The sequence below is a fragment of the Ixodes scapularis genome, unplaced genomic scaffold (assembly GCF_016920785.2).
Source record: "Ixodes scapularis isolate PalLabHiFi unplaced genomic scaffold, ASM1692078v2 PGA_scaffold13__105_contigs__length_92229423, whole genome shotgun sequence".
Classification (NCBI taxonomy): domain Eukaryota; kingdom Metazoa; phylum Arthropoda; class Arachnida; order Ixodida; family Ixodidae; genus Ixodes; species Ixodes scapularis.
In genome coordinates, this window is record NW_024609839.1 from 73,835,705 (window position 1) to 73,859,803 (window position 24,099).

General features: G+C 46.6%; 1 protein-coding gene across 1 annotated transcript in view; it reads right to left on the reverse strand.

The window, feature by feature from the left end:
- Positions 1–24,099, reverse strand: part of LOC8051012 — a gene marked incomplete in the record, with an annotated part of 650,797 nt that overhangs the window by 123,358 nt on the left and 503,340 nt on the right.

The following is a 24,099-nucleotide window of genomic DNA, read 5'->3' on the forward strand; positions in this document are numbered from 1 at the left end:
TCTTTGTAGATGTAAAGGGATCGGTGGCCGAGTGGGCTAGCGCAAACCAGCTCGGAGCACGTGGAGCGAAAGCTTGCGCTGTAGAACCCAAAGATCCTGGGCTCAATCCCCACCCCTGCCCGTTTCGATCTGGATGAGCATCGTACCGGCGTGCGGTCGTGTACCACTACTGCGTGGTGAACGCTAAAGACCCCAGGCTAGCGGTTTGTACTGCACTGGCTAAATTGCTCATGTACAGCTGGGAGACTCGTTGCCCGTTGAGGCAGACCAAGTTCTAGGCTGTATAAACATACACACACCCCATTTTTTTAGAGCGCAGCTCTTAGGCGCCCGTTTCCGGCTTGAGCGGCGTCGCCGTCGCCGTCGCCGTCGGCGTAACCGCGCGGTGCATTATGGGTAAATTTCCCCGCTAAATCTAGCGGGAAAATTTCCCCGCTAAATCTAGGGGAAAAAATTTCCCCGCTAAATCTAGCGGAAAAAATTTCCCCGCTAAATTTAGCGAAAAAATTTCCCCGCTAGATCTAGCGGAAAACATTTCCCCACTAAATCTACCGGAAAAATTTCCCCGCTACATCTAGCGGAAAAAATGTCCCCGTTAAATCTAGCGGAAAAAATTTCCCCGCTACATCTAGCGGAAAAAATGTCCCCGCTAAATCTAGCGGAAAAAATTTATCTAGCGGAAAAAATTTCCCCGCTAAATTTAGCGAAAAAATTTCCCCGCTAGATCTAGCGGAAAACATTTCCCCACTAAATTTACCGGAAAAATTTCCCCGCTACATCTAGCGGAAAAAATGTCCCCGCTAAATCTAGCGGAAAAAATTTCCCCGCTAAATCTGGCGGAAAAATTTTCCCGCTAAATCTAGCAGAAAAATTTCCCCGCTAAATCTAGCGGAAAAAATTTCCCCGCTAAATCTAGCGGAAAAATTTCGGTCACGTGACCGGGGGTCACGTGACCTGGGGAGTCACGTGACACCCCGAGGTCACGTGACCTCGGAGGGGGCCACGTGACTCCCCCACGTGACCCCAGGAAGGTCACGTGCCCTCGGGGAGGGGGGGTCACGTGACCCCCCCCCCCCCCCGAGAACACGTGGCCCTCAGAACCGTTCCCTCCTCCTCCTCAAGAGCTGCGCTCCAATTAGGCGTTACAGGGAGTTGTAAACGGCTTTCACTTTTTTTCTTCAGCGTTTGTCCGCACCAGGTGTGAGCAACGCGCGTGCTCAAAAACCAGATTCACGTGAAAAAAAAGCGTTTACGCATGCGCAGTACAGACGGCCGAGCCCTCCCCCCCCCCCCCCCCCCCCCCCCCCCGGTAGTGCAGTAACGTCAGAGATAAACGTTTTTCGTTTCCTTTTGTTCTCAGTCACGTCAGTTCCGTATCTGGCATGCGGGACGAAGAAACAATAAAACATTTCAACCTGGAATATGCGCGAAACTATAGGTAAGGCAAAACAAGAATGGGTGACAATCACGCGTTTTTCGTGAACACCTTCCAGTGGCGTGGATAGAGATCAAAACCCTGTCTTAACGCATATCACAAGCGACGACATTCAAGATGGTTGCGCTCCTGTGGAAAAGGTGCTTAGAAACGAAGTACAGAGTGCACGTGATGTCAGTCACTCTGCAGTGCACCTGGGTTCCCACTTATCGCGTGCCTTTTATATATACCACTCTACGAGGTAAGCATAACGCAGCGGAAGAAAGCTCGGAGCAGGAAAGCGAACAGCATGCCGGATACAGTTCGCCTCAGAGCAAGCTATCGCTTAATATTGATGTATATAGGGTGCCTTCATGTGCGCTTTGCTTAGGGTGGTGGCATCTCGCCATTTTGTCTCACACGTTTATTATTATTTTTTGTTCAGAAGCGCGTGAAAGAGCGAGGGCCTGCACGCGTTTGTGGCGTTGACTGTATTATGGCGACATTTTGTTTTCTTTGATTTCTTTGTATTTTCCCCGTGAGCGCGTGCTGTCGGCATCGGGTACTACAAAGGGTGGCATCACCCTAAACAGAAGGACATTGAGGCACCCTAGATGTATATATGTAGCCAAGATGGAAAAAGATTCGCTTAGATTTAAAGCGTTCCTAATACGCGCAGAGTACGCAACTTTTGAGAGCATTTCGCGAGCGCAGACCTGATCACTGGGTTGCCGCGCCTTTCATTACCGAATTTGAGAGACGTGGCTATAGCACGCCAACGCGATTTTGAGTGAAGACAAAACTAATGAAGTATGGGTAGAGGAGAAAAACGACGTAAACCGATGATCAGGCTCATATCTGAAAGCCTAATGGCGCGAAAAACAAAAAGATCGCATTAGGGCGCTCCCGCGAAATCTTTAATCCCTACTTGCTTCACTCATCCATCGGAATGAACTCCCCCGCGTTTGCGCTTCCAAAACTATCAGCTTTCCGAAAAGCTGAGCCTAATTAATTCCAAAGCAACGCTACACCTGATTTTGGGAGACGTTGCAATTATTTAAACTCCCCCTTTTCATCCTTTTTAAGAAAAAAAGTGGTATAGCGTGGGTGCCTATATTTGGTCGACGTAAGTTTTTCTTGGATAATCGGAGCTTATTTTTGGAGCCTGTATTACTCACGATAAATATAGCGTCGATATTATTTTAATGCGTTCATCAGACGCGCGAGCACACACACAAATGAATGGGGAAATACGAAAGGTTCATGTTCTGGAAGATTATATTATTTCTATAGGATTTTCAGTGGAATGAAAACACAAAAGAAAAGAAAACATTAAAAAAATAAAGAGAGGAAACCCTTCAACACGGGAATAAAGAAGCCGCGGTATTTTGAAATCTTTCCAAACTGGGCGAAAATGCTACCCATGGCCGCAGCAAGCAAAAGCGTTCGCCAGACAAGTAAAATAAAAACGTTTTATGATCTATCCCTGCGGTGTCTATACTTCATTAAATAAAAAAAATGGAAATTCGATCGTGCAAAAGGAAGTAAGTGAACGTAAAGCACAGCTTAAAACTAGGGAAATACGACCACAAATTATGTACAGCGTCCGCTTTAATGGCAGATACGCTCATACTACCTTATCCCAGGTTGCGGGAAGTTTGCTAGCAAATCCAGGGATGCAAGAGAGTACAGCACTGCTACAGTATGTTTTTATTTCTTGCACGCACTCGCACACAAAATTATTGAGTGCTTGTCGACGAAAAAAAGCAATACACAACCTTAAAAGCACTCAGACTCCGTCCGAAGGTAACGGTTGGAAGACGTCAAAATTGTAAGGACGTTCATTATCTAATTCGAAATCTAAAAGCAATTTTTAAACGTTTTCAATATAAAAATTGTCGTTAATGAGGCCCGTGAACACTCGAAGATAAATTCTGTTTGCTAACGGGACGGGACTCAATCTGCTCATTGAAAATGTCAAAAAATCGCTTCGGTATTTTCGATCAGACAGTTCCGAAATTTTAGCATCTGGTTCCAGCGGCCAACACAATAAAACAACGTTCATTATTTCTTTATATTTTTTCTCGAATGCCTCTTTTTTTTTTCCCCAAAGGAACGTGCCTGCTCTCGCCTCTTTGCCGACCCAGTACACAACTTGTAAGATTGTGCACGGACGCTAAACAAGTTTGTCGTCTGCTCAGGCACGAATATTCTAAACTACAGAGGGAAAAAAAATCGGATACGAAGCGAGGAATGTTGAAATAAAACGGTGTATAAAAACAAACCAGTTCAACATTTTGTTTGTGTTGCGCAAGAGAAGATAAAATAACAGACAGTTGTGAGTGCCTTCTTTGAATTCTCCAGTCACGCGTTTCTGTTCAAGACAAAAAAAAACTGTTGTTAGCATACAGTGGTCAAATAAAAAGTTAACAAAGTATTTCTAATTAAAGTGGGCATTAAGAGAGGAAATTAAATAAGAAACCGACAGGAAACAGAATGAGACAAAACGAAAATAAAGAAGACGGCCCGTTTTCCCTCCACACCTACTTTCACTGCACGCTTGGTTTCTCCGCAAGGCTCACTCAACTGAAACCGGCCGCTTTTCCGCCGAACAGGTGAGCCGTGCGGAGAAGAGCGCGCTACGGGGCTCCGGGGACGGCGGGGGAGCGGAGGGGGCGGGGCGGTCGCCCCGGCTTTCAGCGTACCTCACGCGAGACGAACGGTCGTCTTGCACGACCGCCCGGCGACTGCCACCGACGACGTCGGAGCATCGGGCCGTGAGCGGTCCGAGTAGCCCGATCCGCCGGACCGAAAACGCTTTCTCGAGCCAATTGAGGAAGCGCAGGAGGTTGGCTTCCCCGTTGCGCTCCTGAGTAACGCGGGGAAGCCGCCTACCGTGTCGCCGTCGGCAACATTGACATACGCGGGCTGAGAACAGTCGCTCCTATAATTTACCTTTATAAAAACGCAACGGCTACCGAAAAACTTGGCAACTGCTAAAAATGTTGGCAGTTAAAAACCAAGACAGACTAGGAGGTACCAAAAATAATCAGAACAGATTGTCTTTTCTTTTTTGGTTTTACATCCGAATAATTTTCAAGATTAGTGAAGATTTACATAAAATACTCTTGTTGTGAAAGAATCGTGCAATGACATAGGCTTCACCGGCGAATCATATTTGGAGCTATTATATCAAAGAATAATAGTAAAAAATATTATTCTGATCGAGCTCTTCATTTTTAGAGTTGAGATTGCTCAACTTCAACGACGTACAACCGGACAAAAATATCCTCGATTTTTTTTATATATATATACGCAACATATCTTGTATACATCATATCCCAATACAAACAACAGCTACCGAATACCCGTCAAACCAAAATATTTCACAACGCGATCAATCATATTTCGCGACAGCGGTACTCTATTTTTGGCGTTTCGGGTTCCAAGTTGGAACAGAAAAGTAAAAAAATAAAGTCACTCTTTATTCACTCCAAATGATTAGCAGCCTTTAATGACAAAGCAATCATCCGCTAAAATAAAAAACTAACTTAATCACGTTCCGAACTTTATATTCATAATTAATAATTAAAACTACGCGAGCCAAAAATAAACAAAGAAATGAGAGCGAGAGAGGCAAAATAAATTAACGAACCAACAAACATGAACAGGTCCCCCTTTCATCTATCCTCTTCCTCTCTACCTTCTCACGAGCAGGAAAAGGTGGCGAGGAGGAGAGGCTCGCCCAGTTCCCGTGGCGCCAACCTCGGGAGCCGAGATTGATGAAGGTCGCGAACCCAAGTGACAGCGTCGCCGTCATCCGTGTCTCGCGTCGTCTTCGGAACTTGGAGCCAACGAGAGAGAATCGAGCTGCTCTGCGCAACTCTCCAAGCTTTCCTGAGAACCCTTTGCAACGGAAATAAAATATAAATGTGCACGAATACGCGCCACGCCGACGTACGGGAGTGTATATGGGAAATATAGCGTTGGTATTCTGCAAAGTCTGAAGAGTCTTTGCCGGCCTTAACATTTTTCTTGCTCTTTTTCTTTAAGTTACGCGAGAAGTTGGACATACAATAAATATATATATATATACGCTCTAATGATAGAGTGTGATTAAACAAAAAAGAAAAAAAGCTGGGGTCGAATTTTGGAGTTGTGAATAATCCATGCCAAGTACAAGTCTCTTTTCCGTCTTCTAGGATATTGCGATTCGTGAAGTCTAGTTACTGATTTTCGAGTTTGCCTACTTTCTAAAGAGAGTTCGTTTTCTTCCGTTCGGTCGTACTATTGCGCTACGTGGATACAAAGTAGCCAATCTGTCAGAGTGAGAAAACAAAAATAAAAATGAATTATGCCGTGGAGAGTCTGCTAAGTATTCTGCTCCGATTAATGACATTATAAATTAGAAATAACGAACTAGCACCGTCCATTGCGTCCCACAACCTCAAGGTGCCGGCATGCTTGTGTGAATGCTCTCGAGCAAAATCAGGCGGAATAATGCAGGTCCAAGAAGCTATAACAAAATCACGAAAAAAAAAACACAAACAAAAAACAACAACAACATAGTAGAGAGGTAATTGGAATATCGAACTGCCTCACAATACACCTTTAAAATATCCGCGGAGCAACAAAGAATTGAGGACGAGAGTTCCAGACAGGAAAAGAAAGATTACAAGTCGTTAAGCTGCACATCAGTTCTGCAATGTGTACCTTTATGGTTCGCCAAGAAGCCAGAGTCTACACACGTGTTTCCAGCGTAAAATTTAGACCAGGTATATCACCAATATAGACACTGTCATAAAGAAAGCAATGAGCAGAATTAAGGAAATTTGGCGACTTCTTTGCCGGGGGAAAGAAAGCAAAATAGAAAAAAAAAAAGTCGTTTTTTCTTTGTGTGTGTGTTTTAAAGTTTTTTTTGGCGACCACCCCCGCGGCCTGGTGATGGTTACAGAAATGCATTCACTTAGGAGCCTACGGTAGGGGGAACAGGAATTATGTGATGTATTATTTTTAGGTAAGGTGGCGAGTCTACCGCTACCGCTAAAAAGGGTACAACCGTCTATATCCATTCATTCATACATCCGGAGAAAAAAAAAAAACAAGAAATAACTGCACTTTAAAGCAGTATGTAGCAGAGCGACAGAGTGACTTCGTTTGATTCCAAAAGCCAACAAATATGTAAAAAAAGAAAAAAAGGAACGTTACATACAATTACGCGAGCAAAGGAGAAAAAAAAAAGCGTAAAAAGGGTTAGCGTCTCCCATATTAGCGTTCTTGCCCAGCGCAATGGTTGGGGAAGTAGGGATGAACGAAGAATCGGTTCCTTTCTATCTCTCCGTCTCGTTAGGGATCTTTGTAACCTCGGGCTGAGAGAGAAAAAAAAAAAAAAAACTAAAGAGTCTCTTTTGTCCCGCGGTTGGCTTTTGTTCGTCCACCGAGGGAAGCGCGGGCTCAATAATTTGGGGTCCGACGCACAGATACGTCCCGATCCTTTCTCCCGCGGCCAGCGAACATTGGCCTTCCAGAACCCAAATGGAGCGAAAAATCGAGTTAGCCAAGCGCCTCTGAGCTTCTTCTCTCATTATTACGCTTTCCATTTTTTTTTTTTGTTACTACCGAGCACGGATTGTTTTTGGAATTCATTTAGCACTAAATATACGTGTCGCGCACAACTCTGTTTTTATTCCATCGGTTTCGTGTGTTTTTGCCGATGAATATCAAGAGACCTTTATATATATGTATATATATTAGACTTTGTATGGCGGGCGTTTCCTACACTTTCCTTGGTGATGCGTTCCCTGTCGTGTTCTACCGGGAGCTTGAACTGCGGTAGTGTATACACTGACAGTCTGTACGAAAAAGAAAAAAAAAAAAAGCTAAGGATTTAGAAAACACCAAAACGGGTATGGTGTGCCTTGATTTAAAGAAACCACGGAATCTTTTTTTCCCCCACTAACATTTTGTTAACGCAAAGTCGTCTTGTTGTAGCGGACTCCAAAGCTCCGCCAACCAATCAAAGGCTCTCAGTATTCACCTTTCGGGCACTTCTGTCTCGGGCAACGAAATGCCGAGTTACACGGCTGGAGAGAAGTTCTGCGCTTGCTCTCAACCTGTTCCACAGCTCAGCTCAGTAAACAAAGATGGCGTCGCGCCGGGGGGAATCATTGTAATGGTATTGAGAAGTCTATAGGTTCTTGTAGGGTTACGCGACAGTTACGTACTACCTTAGATTTCTCAGACCTCGAGCGCCATCTGTCGTCGACGGGGATCCTCCTGCCGCCACTGGAGAAACGCCCGCTTTCCCACCTAGTTATCTTTGATCTGAATATCGGTGAAGATAAATACCCGTGAAGATAAGTGCACTCAGCCACCTGACTACAAATAAAATTAAAAAAAACTTACACAAAAAAAAAGAAAAAAAAAAGGACGAAGTTTTATGGAAGATCTTAGCCCGGAAATGGAAGAGGCAATATCCCTTCTGACGATTACAGCAAGTTTTAATGCAAGCTAAAATGAACTCGGGTCATTATCAACATTGCCCTTTTAAGGAATTCGTAAATATAGAGAACGACGTTCACAGGCTGCTTAAAAAAATGCGCATATTTCGTTCGCATTTCTATCTCTCGAATCAGCAATCATCTGTTAGTCACAGTTTCTTTCCCCCGTTTTAAGTCTCGTATTGTTGGAATCCTCGTCGCGTTGCGACCGGAGAAATGCCTGCAATATTCCAAATAATTCCAAAAACAAACAAACAAAAAACTTCGAAAAACTTTGAAAAAAAAAAACACAAAAAAACACCCCCTCCGGGGTTGCCGCAGGAAGCGATCTCCGCGATAAAAGGTCGTCGCGGCAGCATAACAACGCTACCCGTGTATTTACTTGTGCCGTATTCTCTCATCGGGTCTTCAAATTTTTCCCCGTTCTCCATAACCGAAGTTTAATAACATCAATGCCATTCGAACGAAAAGTACGAGGAAGCACACACGAAAAAAACTGTCTCCAAGCCAGCGTCGCACATCCCAGGAACCCCAAAAGATAAAACGAAGAAAGAACGCGGCGGAACAAATTTTCTTCTCGAGGAAAATTGCGACCGAAATTCCAGAACGACACGGTGACACTCCGGCCCGAAAAAAGAAGGAAAAAAAAAAAACAACGCCGCGAGAAAAATTACGGCTTCGAAAAACAGTAATCAAGGGGAACGACGACAACGACAGAGACGACGACATGAACGGAAGAGCGCCTCTCTTGATGGCCGACTAATGACGACTCGACGAGCGACGTCAGAAGCCGCCGCCGCCAACTTGTGACGGGTTGAAAGGTAGAGCCGCGATGGCTTCCGACATCCTTCCGTGTGCGCTGCTTCAATCCCGCTCATGGCGACTGGCAGGACGAAACCGGCAAGGTGTCTGTTTCGAATGTCTAGCCTGCAGTACGCGCTCTTTGCCTTCCGTCATGCACTGGCTGCGCGCGCAAGATCGAAGCCCACGACACGCGAAAGAGTCGTTGAAGGTTGGAAGCTCGCGCTTGAGGAGGGACACCTGAACGCTTTCCCTGCCGTTCTAGTCCAGCTATATTCGCTGACAGCATAAGAACGGCAATGCGGATGTCTCATCATAGCCTCGTTTATACTAGAAAGCCTATCAAATCGCCAAAGAACGTGACCGCTGTAAAGGGGAGAGGAGATCGGAGAAGAGGGCGCGCGCAGGGGCTCTCAGGCAGCGCCAAACAATGCCCCAGTGGTAAAATCTGGAAACAAAACGCGCTCTTTCTTTTTTTTTTTCGGGAAAGGACGGCATTTTTTGTCGACTCATCCACTATTCCACCCATCTCCCGTTTCTCCACGCGCCAGTAGCCTCCTTTATTTTTTCTTTCTCCGTTGCGGTTTGTTTTTGCTCGGCGGAGAGGTCACCGCGCGTATTGTTGGTGCTCGCTGAAGCTTGCATGGCACTTGCAAGCTTGCAATGGCTCCGTCGTGGAATTGACAGGCTTTCTAAGATAAAGGAGGCAACGGCCTCAAATACCCGGCCTCCAGCACGCGCCCATTGCCTTCCGAAATGCACTTTGCATGCGCGTGCACGTCGAAGGCTCACGAGACAGCGAAGTGTTATCGAAGAAAGAAAGCTCACGCTGGAGGCTGCAGAACAAAAACTCCTCCCTGACATTTTCACTCTGTCGATGACTCCAGCAACTAATAAAAACAAGGTATTCATCTTTTCCTGACTAATTAATCGACGAAGCGCAGTCCAAAAGTCCGCGTCCTCGACGCCGAGAGCGCGTCTTGCAGTGTCACACAACGAGCACTTCATAAGTTTCAGTAGACAAGCGCAGTTCTTGGCTCCACTGCACTGATTTCGAACGCGCTAGAGAATGCGGAACGCCGGCGTCGGGAGTTTGGCGTTCGCGTTCCAGCGCGTTCGACGAGTGCAGTGGAGACAAAGGCAGTTACGCGGAGCTTAAGTCCGTCTGCTTCTTGCAGAGGGGTCGCGATGATGTCAGAAAGCCGAGCTCTTATTGGCTGATTGAAAAAAAAAAAGTAGCGGGTGCACTTCAGGGAATTTAGCATCGCCGTCTACTTACTCCCCTTTCTATCAGAGCCAATCAGAGAGCAGCGTTATTCTGACGTCAACGTATCTCCTGCGCAAGAAATAGCACTTGCTCTCCGCGTAGCTTTGCGCCAACCCCCTAATCGTTCCAACCAGACCTCGGCGTTCTGACGTCTCCTCCGCGCTCCCGTGTCCTCCTCTCCCACACTTTCTGCCCGCATAGCACGCGGCGATGCCAAATGAAAAGTGAAAAAGTTGCACAAGTCGATATGATCCGCGAAGCTGTCAGTTATAACCCCCCCCCCCCCTCAAAAAAAAAAAACAAAAACACACACACAAAAAAGCTTAAAATGTTGTTTTAGCCGTCCAAGCATTTCCCGCTAAATTTAGCAGAGAAATGAACGTCACGCGACCTGCCGTCTCTTTACCTAAACACCAATTTAGCCGCCTCCACGCTAATTTTAGCGAAAAACTTCACGTGACCTACATGCCGATTCAGTTTCCCCGCTAAACTTAACGAACAGATTGATGTCACGTGACCCTACGTCACGAGAACCCCGGTCCAATTCAGTGTCCCCGCTACTTTTAGCGGGAAAATTGATAAGGGTATAAGTTCTCGTTCACTTTTCTAAAGGACTGTTCAAAGGCGTCTAACAAAATTAAAGCAAAAGCAGTCGCTCCCTACATACTGCACTACATGCATTATAAGTATGGTGTGCATTTTCCGGTTTTAACCGAAAAACACCGATAAACATCCGTCGGTGACGAAAATATAAAATCGGTTAAAACCGAAAAACACCGGTGGTTGGATATTTTCGCCCTGGTTAAAACCGAAAAACACCGGTCGTTGCTAGTTTAAGACCTAGCGAAAGCCTCTCCCAGTAGAGGTTCGTCAAACGTGTTATCTTGTGGATCCTGCATTCATCCAGTGTTTATATGTGGCTTGCAGGTGGCGTCAGTCCGCCCTCCTTTCTGGGGGTCAAAAGCGTCTAGTGAACGCAGTGGAAGCTAAGCTCTCATACGCCTTTCCCCCATAGTGTCTCCCATGGCCCCCTTTTGTGGACAAATTAACGCAGTGGAGGGTGCCTTTTCCTCATCGTGTCTGGCCAAGTGATGTCGGTACAAGCCATGTATTTAGAGGTTGCTGTGGTTCCTGGAAGGACACTGCCAACGTCCGTGTCGTACAGGAGCGTGCGTTTTCATAAATGCGGGTTGCGAACCGCAAGGAACGTGCTGCCATGACGGCAGCACGTTCCTTGCGTGTAGGTGCAAGCATGAAAGTATGCTTGCATCTACTATAATAACCAAGTGTGAGAAATAGTTGCTTCCTAGAGAAGAAGTGTATGAACTATGTGAATAAAATTGGAACTCTCTTTCTGTGATCAATCGCTTTTTTTTCACCGATATTCACCGATTTTAGCCTCGTCGTGAGACGTTCCCCCGAAATACACCGGTGTTTTGAAAATAAATAAACACCGAAAAACATCCGCCGATTTTTCTCACAAATAAACACCGGAAAGTACACACCCTAATTGTAAGACACTGGAGACATAGAGCGCAGCCAATTTTTCTTTTTCAGTTGTGTAAACTACAATTCATTTCAATCCCGCCTAACCCGTGGTTAGCTCAAACAGTAGAGCGCTCCGCTGGAAATGTAGAGGTCCCGGGTTCGATACCCGGACAAGGCGGCTTTTTTCGGTCGCGCACCAGTCACCTAGCTTTGCTTGGAGATTTCAGTTTGTCCTTCTTGTTCCCCTTATTTTTGGTCAATCTATTCGATTCGTTTTCCTTCTTTGTTTCTTTTATTTTTCTCTAGTTTTTGAGAGCGGCTAGGAGAGCGGCTTGCAGCGAGTGTGGCGGCGCGGCGCGGGCAAGTTTGGCTCTGCCGCATCGAACGGATCTTGTTGAACTTGGCCAAGTGCGGGGGGGTCACGGCTTAGCTATATACTCTTTGGGCAGAGTGCTGCTCCGCGCGAGGAATAATAGATGAGCGCCAGACATCGATGCCACCGAGCGAGAACCTGGAAGCGTACAACGCCGCCTGCGACGCCACCCGCCTGCGAATTCCTGTGTCTTTCAGACTGCAGTCTAAAGGCGCGGCAACACTGTCTGAGGTGTGTTTCTTCCTTGTATGGACGGATCTTGCCACGTCGGTCGTACAAAAACTGTCTGCTGACATGGATGGACGGGTGTTAATGGCCATGTCCTTCGCAACGGGCGGTAGCTTGCGCCACCTAGCCTAAGTCTAAAAAAGCTTACAAAAAGGTCGTACAAAGACTGTCTGCAGACATACATGGAGGGATGGATGGATGTCAATGGCTATGCCCCTCGTTAAAGGCGGTAGCTTGCGCCACCTAGCCTAAGTCATGTTCCTGAGCATAATTGGTTTCGCTCGCTCATTGTCTCCTGCGGACATCGCAACTTTCCGATCTATACTGGTATTCTGAACTTCTTCATTCGAAGAAGTTCAGAATTTGCTGTTTGCTGTTTGCTCCTGTACCATTTTTTGCACCACCAAGTTGTATTTCATTTACAATAAGGGGGCCATGGGCTCGTCAAGCTGTCTCGACACTGCTTTTTTCCATGGTCTCCTCCATTGATGTACCATTGATGGAAATAAAATGCATTATTATTATTATTATTATTATTATTATAAAGGATCCTTCGATTGCTCAACAAGACTTGCTGCCCCTAAGTGTTCTAAAAAAACAAAACAAAACAAAAAAACTTGCGTACTTTTCGTTTTTTTTAATTTATGTTAAATCGTTTCATAAAAAATTCTGGTCGCGACCAAAAAAAAAAGGTTGCTTGTAAACTTGAGCTGTGAGACGAAAACGATGTTTGTATTAAATCCTCTGGAAGGTCACAAATTGCACAAGAGCTGCTGTGATGCCATTTATTGTTAAGAGGAATGCATTGAAGACCTTGATGGTTCAAGAAATGCCGGGTGTGTCAATACCCGAGCATCTAATTATTGCTCCGAAGTCAATAAAATTGCAGTGTAATCCGAGAAAAAAATAAAGAGTCGACGAACGATTTCAGCAAGAAGTTTGCTGCATTTCTTACCTATCAGTGACTATGATATAGCTGGTCCGACATATTTTATGAAAATCATATTACTTGATATTTTTACTTTTCACGATAACTTCCCTTTTTAGGTTACTCTATTATTGTCTACGAATAATCGCCGAGGCATTTCGGTGGCGCCTTCCAGTTTGTATCCGCGATGTCACGAACAGGTGTACGACTCGTCATGACGTCAGGAGTTGGGATCCTGGTCATTTGTCGCCGGTAACGACGCCAAGTTCGGCGGTGAGTGTGTAAGCACAGTGAAAGTTAGGAAGGAGCCTTCGCGTTCTTAAAGCAACGTCGTCCGAGCTGACAGTACTCTATAGTCTGTGTCACTAGTTGCGTGCAGTACAGGCGAAGGCAACACCAGAACAGTGGTGAAAGGGCAAGCACTAGGAAGGCTGGGGAGGAGGAGGGAAACCTCCCCTCCTCTCTAACGTTCCTAGAGCTGTCCCTTTCTCCCCTCGCCCTCCCTTGCCCTCCTCTCCCGTCCCGCCTTCCCAGTGCTCGCCCTTTCTCTCTTCGCCTGGCGTTGCCTTCGCCTGCACTGCACACAACTAGTGACATAAAGTAAATGCCCGTGTTCTGCCCAATCGTGGAAAGTAGAGTGCCTACATGTCTGTCTGTCTCGTGGTCAATACATCCTTCGTTGCACTGAGTGGACCGGAGCATGACACGCTGGCGCATTATTGTGGCAGTAAAATGGCGTCTAAGCGTTAACCAAGGCTACGCGCTTGAGCTGAGTCACACCGGTTAACGCGCACTTCAAAATACAAAAAAAAAATGGGGCGGAAAATGGTTGAGATGTTTACACTCGAGCAACAGCGAAAGCAGAGTAATAAAAGAAAAACGACGACAGCGACGCTTTTATATCGCGCACACGGCACCACACTTGTAAGAAAACATTTCTTTTAACTACTTTTTTTTCCCTTGAGGAAAGCGCTAGGCTTTTATGCTTTGAGTTCAAAATTTCGGAGAGAATTTCACGTACTACCTCCGACACGAAGCTTGCATAGTTTTACGCACGTGCTTGTAGTGGAAGCAACAACTTTCTTTCGAGCGATCGCGCGACGACGTGGTCTACGAATTCGCGGTCTAATTTTCGTTTCAATGGACGGCACACAGCCACCCCTTTTGCCGGTTTAAGAAAAAGAACGCGAATCTCGCCAGGCGCTTTTCCATTCGAAACGCCAGCGGAGCTAATAATTACAGTCTCTTTGAAAAGAAAAACGAACGCGATGTAAAAATAAAAAAATAAAAAACGCCAAATCGGGGTTCTTTCATGGGCGGGATTCTAAAGGTTCCTGTAAATGCGGGCATCGGAAACTGCACAAACAAAAACTGGAAGACGTAACAAAAAAAGATCAAATGAAAGTTTTGAAAGAGAGAGAGAGAGAGGGGGGAAGAATTTCGAGATGGCATACTGGTCCGTATAGAAAGTAATATTTACAAAGGTGTATTTGAGCAGGCAGTGTCGCTGGTAATACGCAATCGATAAAGAAGAAAAATCAAAGATTGAAAACGTGAGCTGGCTGTCGTGAGCAGTCTGGTACACGTTACACGAAAAAAACTAATCGATTGAAATGACAATTACTCTCGGTTAAATGGTAAAATTACTCTTGGTCAGATTTTCAAAACGAATTTCTGCAAGTTTAAAAACTTTTTTGTAGAGCTTATTGTTGGATTAGAATCACCGAGTTATGAATTAATTATCTCCTTAATGAACCAATTTCGTGAAAACCACGCGTCCTCCCGTCGGAGACTTGGTTCGGGGATTCCTTAGTAGGAAAATTGTACGAACAAAAAGCGCCGTTGGGAATGGCCGGGGAAAATAGTAACGGCTACAAGTAAATTGAGTACTTCCAAAAGTAAGCAGTTTACTCTAGCGATTACATCCTAATAAATGCCATAAATGATTACAAAACTTATCCAAAAAGTAACCGATTACGAGTAGTTTGGTGTAACAAGTACCGTTCCAGTCTCGTCGCTAAAACGTCACTGCGACCCGCTACGCATGTCTCAGAAAAAAAAAAGGTGTATTATTACGCCCCTTGTCCCATATAATACACCCCAAAACTTCAATTCGACGTACAGCGCCCCATAATCGAACAGGCGGCCCCAAATTTTACGAGGGGCTTGATAGCCACGTGGTACAACTTATTAAGATAGCTGATGTACGTATTATTGACTACAAAAAAGATTATCGGAGTTTTTTTTTTTGGCCGCACTGCAAAAGTTTCATGTTTTCTTTCTTTGGTCTTTTATACGTGCTTTAGCAATTTAATAAGTTATATTGCACCGTTTATCAAGCCCCCGGTAAAATTTCGTGCCGTCTGTTCCGACTCTAGGGCGCTGTACATCGAAATGAAGTTTTGGGGTGTATTATATGGGACAAAAGGGTGTAAGGTGATACCCTTTTTTTTTTAGAGTGATATGGCCACGGTGGGTCGACTAAAGTTTATGCGGAGAACAAGTAGCCCGCTTCTTGCGCAGGACTCGATGACGTCAGAATGACGCCGAGTTTTGATTGGCTTTGATTGAAAGGATAGTGGGTAGACCTCAATGCTAGCTGCCTCGAAATCTACCCGCCATTTTTTTTTCGATTAGCCAATAAGAGCTCTGCGTTCTGACATCATCGCAACTCCCGTGCAAGAAGGAGATAAACTTGTGTTCCGCATTGTGGCGTTGACACCAAAATATACGATTCAATGTTGTATCGATCGGGTTAAGTAAAAAAGATTACGAACGTAAAGCGGAGTAGTGTTAATGTAAAAAAAAAAAGTAAAACAAATTGTTCGGTTACGTTTAATGCACATAAAAAAGGACACGTTTCGTCGCTACAAAATCTACCCTATAGTTTGTCCGTTCAAAGGCGGGTAAACGAGAAACCCGGGGCGCAATGAGTCAAAATTCAAATTGGAAGTTTCGTGATTTATACAGCGTAAGGCCCGACCGTGTCTAATCAACAGTGCACAGTCAGTGAAGTTGCGACACGAGCCGGGAAGAACACAGAGGAACGATAGTAACGAAGCAAGAACTCAGAGCATGGGCCGCGCAAATACCAACAAGGAAGGAATGATCGCCTTGTCTCGGTTATCTCGAGCGATTCGTAGCTTCAGCGAGACTGGAGCGAGGATAAACACGCGCGAAAACTATTCATTCATTTCGCCGCGCCAGTAACCCCGACGACGCAGTAAATCGAGCGCGTACGAGACTCAAGCGAGCGTTTTATCGCGCGAGGTGAACGAATACGCCGGAGCCGCCATTACCATGCATCTTACTTCCTCGGAACGTATAAATATATACATATATCATTGCGGAGAAAAAAACAATGATAAAAAAAAGGCAAGGAATTCTATTGTCGCCCCTCATCACAAAGCGGAGCTCTATATATCGGCGCTCTTTCATAGCGACCAGGTCTCGACGGCACACGCCGCATGTGCTAACAAAGGGACAATGGAAGGGTTGAGATGAAAGGGGGGTGGGAGGGAGGAGATCTCCCCAGAGATGGCGCCAGCGTTCGTCGTCGCACTTTCGAAATCAGGAATCGGCACCGGAGGCGGCGGGGGCGCCGGATAGCTGTCACATCGCGTGGCTCTGACACACTGTCCCTCCCGGGTCGGAAGCTGCAGGCTCATCAAGTCCGCATAGAGGGGGGAATCGGCGAGCAAACATGCCGCTAGAGATACGTCGTCGACCGGCGAGAGAAGCTGTCGCGGGCCGCCATTAATCTGCTGGCCGGTGCAATCGGCTTGACGCTTCTTTTCTCTCTCTCTTTTTTTTTTTTTTTTTACACAGGCTTTTGATTTGCCATGACTCGCGCTCCGGACAACTGGTCTCGTTTGTTTGTGTTTCTTCGTCCAAACAAAACAGGAATATCGGTAAAGCTCTCTCCACTACTTTTTCTCTCTGTCTCTCTCTCATTAACGCTGCTAGGAAGAACTGTAGAAATATGTCTCCTGCAGGCCTCAGGGATGCAGCCGACGACTTGCTAAATGAGTTAACGTAACTCGAGTGTTATCGCATGAAGTCTCATAGTCCGAACCGACATATCGTCGAGAGACTTAATTCAAGTTTAGTCTCACGCGTAAGTCTCAGAGTAGAAGCCGATATTTCGCAGAGAACCTTAGCTTAAGCTAAGTTTATAGTAACTGTCGACTTAAAGAAACAGTGTGCGACTTATTGCGTTCACGTTTCTTGCTTCGTGATGCGTTTTTCGGAATGTTCTGCTATCAGCGCATTCCTTTATCTCAGTGGCTCTGAAGCGAACATAGGATGACCGGGAACCGCCAAGCGTTCCCTAAGTTGTCAGTGAAGAGTCACCCCTAAATCACAGAGTGGCAGCTGACATTTCAACGGCTCCGCTCACAGGAATGCGATTGTAGCGCATCAGATCAAGATTTAACGACAGTAATTGGTAGAAGAAAAAGACGGAAAAGGAATGGGTACGCGTTGTTGGTCTCGTCTCGATTCGGTGTGCTTCGGTCGCATCCATGGAAACGTCGCTAATGAGACATAGCTTAAGCTAAGTCTTGTATTCTGTTGTGGTTTTACATTACACAGTATTTTACTACACTGAGTGATGCTCACGTAAAGAACACAGCACCATTCGCTCACGTTCCGTTACGTTGCGAAAGCTATACGACGACAATCAACAGGGCATCGTGTGCATGGCATTGTTATGTTTCTGGGAGCGCCGAAGCGGAGACCGCCCGAGAACATCTTACTCGACCCGGGGCGGAGAACCCTCGAGACATCAAGCGGGTGGCATCCTTCTTCGCCGAGGGCCCTACCCCCCCCCCCCCCCTTCCCCTCTGAAAAAAAAAAAAAAAAAAAAAAAGTACATTTTTTGGGAGCCACGAAACGATCTTGGACCCCCAGCTCTCGCAAGAAGAGACACCCGTGTGTGTCGCTGTTGTGTAGCGGTGCATAAGACACCGGTGCATGGCAAGACCGGCCACGGGTTGCATCAGCTGCATCTCGCCGAGAGAACTATTTTACGATTGTGTCAGCCGCCCCCAGCACCCGAAACACCACGTGAACATCCGGGGAAGACTCCTCTCTCTTTCTCTCATCGGGCCCTTCGGCCCTCGGAGGGTTATATGACGCGGGCTGAGAGAGCCCCACGACGCCGATTGAACTGTCGACTGGCTAGTCGTATATTCACCGTACATAAAAGTTCTACATCAGTAATCCCACTCCAGGCCTGCTTCATCGGGGGCTACGCGATCAGGCAGTCACAACCCCGACACCTCGTTCCGCATCTGAGATTGTCGCCTTCCAGTCGCAACAGTATGACGCGTGGCAACTAGTGCCTTGCAAGCAACATTTAATAGAGGAATGTTCCGCCGACTTTTAATGTAACTCAATAAAACCTAAGAAAACGCTTATGCGCGAATGGGTCTTTATTCAGTATACGCAGTGCCAATTTAGAACACATACTGTTATTTTCAGAGCGCTTCAGTATTCAGCCTTCGCGAGTCCATAAATAACTTCGTTCTGCAAGCCAAAAGAAGCACGGGCGGTTCAGGGTCACCGTAAAACACCAATGACAAATTTAAAGAAAACAAGAAAACATCGGGCTTCTCAACCCAAGCTTGAACGCCGCGAAAGCAAACAGAAGCCGGACGGAGTCGACGGTTAGCCCTTGGCGTGATCGGAACAAAGAGAACTTCGGAAGCTCCGAACGTGCACCGACGCGAAGACGCGAACACGAACAACCGGCCCAGCCTTAATCTTCGCAAAACTGCACTCCGTGTCACCTTACGTTGAACCGCGGAAAGCACTTGTACGAGCCACCGAGGTCGACCCATTGCCACGAGACTGTCACGTGATCATCGGTAGGGGCGCAGCGACAAGCAGGGCGAACTGTCACGTGAGACATCCGCAGCGTTTGATTGGCTAGAATGACTCGTAACGTCCGCTGCGGTCCAATGAAAAGTAGAACTGGGTGTGGGGGCGCCTGGGGTAAGAGGGACATTAACGGGAGAAGTATAAGTGCCCGAGCAAAAGAGCATGGTCGGACAATGGGTCTCGCAATGAAGACTAAGAAAAAAGAAAACAAACAAAACATCAACGCGACACAAGTTAGTCATTTTTCTTTTCGTATTCTTTTTTTGTGAGGCTCTGTCTGCTCTTTGTATCGGGGGCGGGTCGTTTCGAGCAAGGTTTCAGACCTCGGGCTCCACCCTTGACAGCGGCTTCTTGCCCGCCTGGCTTTTGCGGCTGGGAGCCGGGGGGCCCCTTGCGGCGAGGTTACAATGGAGACTCGGAGCGTGTGGGTTTCCCTCGACGGCGGCAGACCGCTCGACAAAAGAACAATGGCACGCATCGCCGCGGGGGGTCGAACGGGGCTCCTTTGTTCCAACGGGCGGACTTCACCGCAGTGCGTCGGTGCTGACGTTGCAGCAGCCACCGCGGGGCGGCGCCCGGCGACGAAGAGGTACATTTCTAATTGGACCTCCGGTTCGGGGAGTCGGGCACGAGGGGGAAGGGAGAAAGAGTTTGGAACGAGGTACGTGAGGAATGCGATGTAAATCTCTACGGGGTCAGAACTACTGACACAGCGAGCCTTTTGTTCCCGAGTCAAGTACATGTCTGAACTAATTTTCACTGTTGCTGGTGATGGCGAGCCGTGGGAGCAGGCGAAGTACGAGGATGGTGGGCATATTGGAGATTGCCGATATCCCGAGATTAAATAGGCAAAATCAAAGTCTAAAAAGCGAAAAATAAACCGTGAACCGGCATCAAATATTAAACCGATTCGTCTGCGAAAACACACACACGCACAAATAAAGAACAAAAACGTACCGACCATTTTAATAATCACTTGCTGAACGCTGCGATCTTTCTCCACAGGGCCATAGAAAGCGTTCTGCGCACGCGTAGTAGATCTCTCGCACGGAACATTGCTGCGTGCACGGCGGAGTAGGCAACGCATGCGGCTACCAGGCGGACGAACGACTTGGAACGTCGCTCGCCTGGTTCTTACATTTATCAGTATTTCACCTTGTGGAAAGTCCTAGCCTGTACTCGGCTGTCATCGTGTGTTCTAGCTGGGAAGCTTCCCGAACGTATCACCTGCATAAAAGCAGCTGTAACGCGCTGCTTCGAGAGAGTCGTCCTTCCGTCTCAGGAGCGGGACGCGCGGCACCTTTTTGGATTCCGGGTAAACCTACGATTCTATCCGCGACAATATCAGACGCCGGGTGTGCATCCATGCATTTCCCAGTGACTCAGAATTTTCGCCCGGTTGACAAGCACTGCAATGGTTGGGTACACAAATTGGACGCACCCATAAAAGCAAAAAAAAAAGGAAATAATTCTTTTTATATGGGGTGCGCTGCACCGTATTTGACTGTAAAATAGACAAGCACAGTAACGATGGAAGTGATAATAATAAAACAAAGCAGACTAGCTGGAGAACAAACTCCATAATAGAGAAACATAAAAAAACGAGATTGGGAAGAGATGAAGAAACGGACAAGAACACACATACCGTCTAAAATCGACTCAAATCCGTATTAAATCGAAAACTTGAAACCATGTGCGTGCCTGCCCGTTATTTTCTTTTTTTTTTTTTTTTATCTAGCTGTTTTTTGTTTCTTTTTTTTCTTTGTGAGGCGAAGTAAAAGAGAGAAAAAAAATATAGCCACCAGTCCCCGAACTTCCCTTTTGTTATTTATTTTCGTATATACAGAGCGCGGCCCTGTATCTGCATGAAATGAAAGGACACCTAATTGGCATTTAGTTATGATCGAATCTAAAGAGAGAAAAACGAAGCTCAACAGGGCCTTTAGCGCGAAACGCCACCACCATCGTCGCATTTTCCCTACAGATAAAAACAATAAAAAAAAGGGGAAGGGGGCAAAAGAAAGTCCACCCCCCCCCCCCCTCTCTCTCTCTCCACTGCGAAAAGCAGCTTCGTTTTATTTCCATCAGCGCCCCGGCGGTCTCCGCGCAACTGGCCGGCCCACCGTCCGGCCAATACCGAACCTCATCATTCCCAGCTCACCCCGAAGGAAACAAAATAAGAAAACAAAACTGGAAAAGAAAAGAGAGCGAGCCACCACTCAAATCTCCGGCGACCATCGAAGCCAGCTGCCAACCGACGGCGAACGAGCCACAAACTCAACTCGGAGCAAAACAAAAAAGAACGACCACCAGTATACAAAAAAAAAAATATATATATATATAAACGTAAAAGCAACAAAAAAACGAGCATTACGACGGAGCCCTTATAGACGTTGGTCAGCTCGTAGAAGAGAGAGACGCGAGTGACGCAGAGGCAGCAAGTACATAAACGATAAGACGCTGAGAAAATAACAACGGCCGGGCTATGGGGAGGGAGGGCTTGGGGAGGGATACGAGCACCAGGTAGAGGTTCGAACGAGTGCGGCGAAGCAAAAACGACCAAGAAAAGCCACCGATGGCTCGGGCTTCGGGGCTTGTAGCGCGCGTTGAGGGTCTTCGTCAGTTGGCGTGTTTGCGGTGTCCGCGCGCTAGGCTCCGTCGTTTAGTACTGCGTTCGACGTCGGGGGCTTGAACCTCACGATGGACCGCGGCGAAGGCTACGAATCACCGGAAGCCAGTCCAGTCGCGTTGAGTCGCATTGAGTCGCGTTGAGTCGCATTGAGTCGCAGTCACTCTCCCAATACATCATACGAAAGACAGTCATGAAGAGCGCGCATTTCGAAGCAACAGTGTTTGGGGCGTGTCCCTCAGATAATTCTGTTGTGGTGTCTTCAGCGAACGCCGTGTGTTTCGTATGATGTAGGAGCAGTGCAGCTTTACCTTCGGGAGGGGCGCTTTAGTCACGTGATAAGCTTCGTGGCGCAGTATTGGAAGAGATGTGGCTCGTGGCGTCCTCTGCGCTCTAGCGCGTAAGACGAAACGGAGTGTCGCTGCGTTCTTATCTCCAGGAGGCGGGCGTACCGGTGTGTGTGAGAAGACACGAAGAGGTTTTCTTGTCAGAAGCTGGTGACAACTAGTATAGGAGAAACGCGAGAAATCGTGGATCGTACGTGAAATAGTCTTTTTTTCTTTTTTTGGCGTTCAGGGGTCAGTTTTTGCGCCGGTTTCGGTGCCGGTGCGCGGGCGTGTGAACGAAGATTTGCGCTGTCGAGAGGATATACGGGCTGAAGGGCGAAGATGAGCATCGAGCTCTTGTTGGAGTGATTAGTGGGTACGGGCAAAGCTAGCTACATTTGTCTTTACTCATTGGACGAACGCGTTCGAAAGCGTTCGCTTGCCGAACGCCTGAGATTGAAGTTCCCGCGCGCCATCGCTTCCTGCCCTTGCTCCGTTTCAACCCACATGTAGTACACGCCGTTTCAATGTTTACAAAATCACGGCACATTTCCACTTTTTTTTTTTTTCTGAGGAAACCGAAATCGCGGACGTTCCGACCAAATTATAAGCACTATACAAAAAAAGAAACAGTATTTGGCTTATTACCTTCACGGCTCTTGAGTCACGATTCGTTCGTCGACGTTTTTTATCTACAGAGTGTCCCGAAATAAATTGTACGGTGTTTTTCTCGCTATAAAAATAAACTACGCATCGCCGAAGGCTCATTCTCTGCCCGAATATAGCGCTAACGGTCTGAAGCAAATGACAAAGTTTCAGAACTAACCGTTATCTTATTCAAAAGTTATCGGTAATCTTCTGGCAATTTGAATTGGTAAAGACGGGCCCGTTTTCGCCAACAGGCGGAATTCAGCTCCACGTATTCCAGAGCCTCGTCCGCCGCCATCTCGTTGAAAATTTCAGAAAATAACAAATACTCTAGTTACACCATCAAACCCAACTCTCGTTAAGGAAACGACAGTTGACTCAATCGCGATCGGTTGGAGTTACACGGCGGCACCAATTGCCATTGAGCCGCTAACGATCATTGTAACTGATAAGATGGCGGCGACCGTCGCATTGCCGCCGATGGCCCAGCGCCAGCGAAGCACCTACTATTGCGGAAGATTGGGGGAGGTGTCTAGAAAGTATCGTAGCGGCAAGTGTTGTCCGAACAGGGGCCATAGCTGCCGCTAAAGCGATCACGGCACGTCGTGGAAGGCCACGTTCGGCGAGCGCGGCCATTGTGATGTCGGTGCCGATAAAACTTCCGTTACGTCTCTCTTACTTGAATTTGTGCGAAACGTTCTTATTATCGTTTCTGTACTCTAAAATAAAAAAAAGAAGTTCATTATATTATGAGCTAAACGTTTATAACGAATAAAAAGTGCGCGCATAATTAGTTGGCATCAGATTTTTTTTTTTTTTTTTTTTAAAAAGGTAATGCGACATTAGTTTTAATTTCGTTTCGGTTTCGTAGGCCTATGTGCCGTGTAACACTCGATAACAACGTTGAGCTGAATGACAGTTGAGAGATGCCAACGATCGTTGGTGCAACGATCGTTGAGTGCGTTCGTATAACTAGGGTACCATAACTTTCGAATAAGATAATGCATAGTTGTGAAACTTCGGCTTCCGGGTCGAACCGCAAGCGGTACATTTGAGCCGAGAGTGAGCGTTCGGCAATGCGTATGTTTATTTGTGCACTAAAAAATAAACCTGCAATATTTTTTTTTTCGGGGGGGGGGGGGGGGGGGGGGGGGAGGGGGCGCACTTTGTGCTAATGTTGTAATCTCATTTGTTGTGGGTTCATAATACGATGCTTGGTACTTGCCCCGTCCTGCTCACTCCTCCTGAAATCGTCATAAACGTTGGCCGAGCGCATGCTAAGGCGGTGGATGGTGGCTCACGCTAAATGTTTTGTCGCCAGATACATCAGAGACTGTCAGATCGAGCTTTAGAGAAAATACAAGATCCGGTGGCCTTACATAAAATAAATATGCGCATGCATCTATCAAAGAAGATAACATCGCAGCAATCCTTGTCCCTAATGTACTTGCTCTTTCTTTCTTTCGTTTGCTGAAAAATTCACGCGCTCCTTTTGCCTTTTGGCGAGAAGACAGGATTCGTGTTTCTCTGCTACTCTTTTGAGTTTACCTCATTTTTTAACGCTTGGTTGACGCTCGTAGCGATCGAAGAATGACCATGCACTTTAAGAAAAAG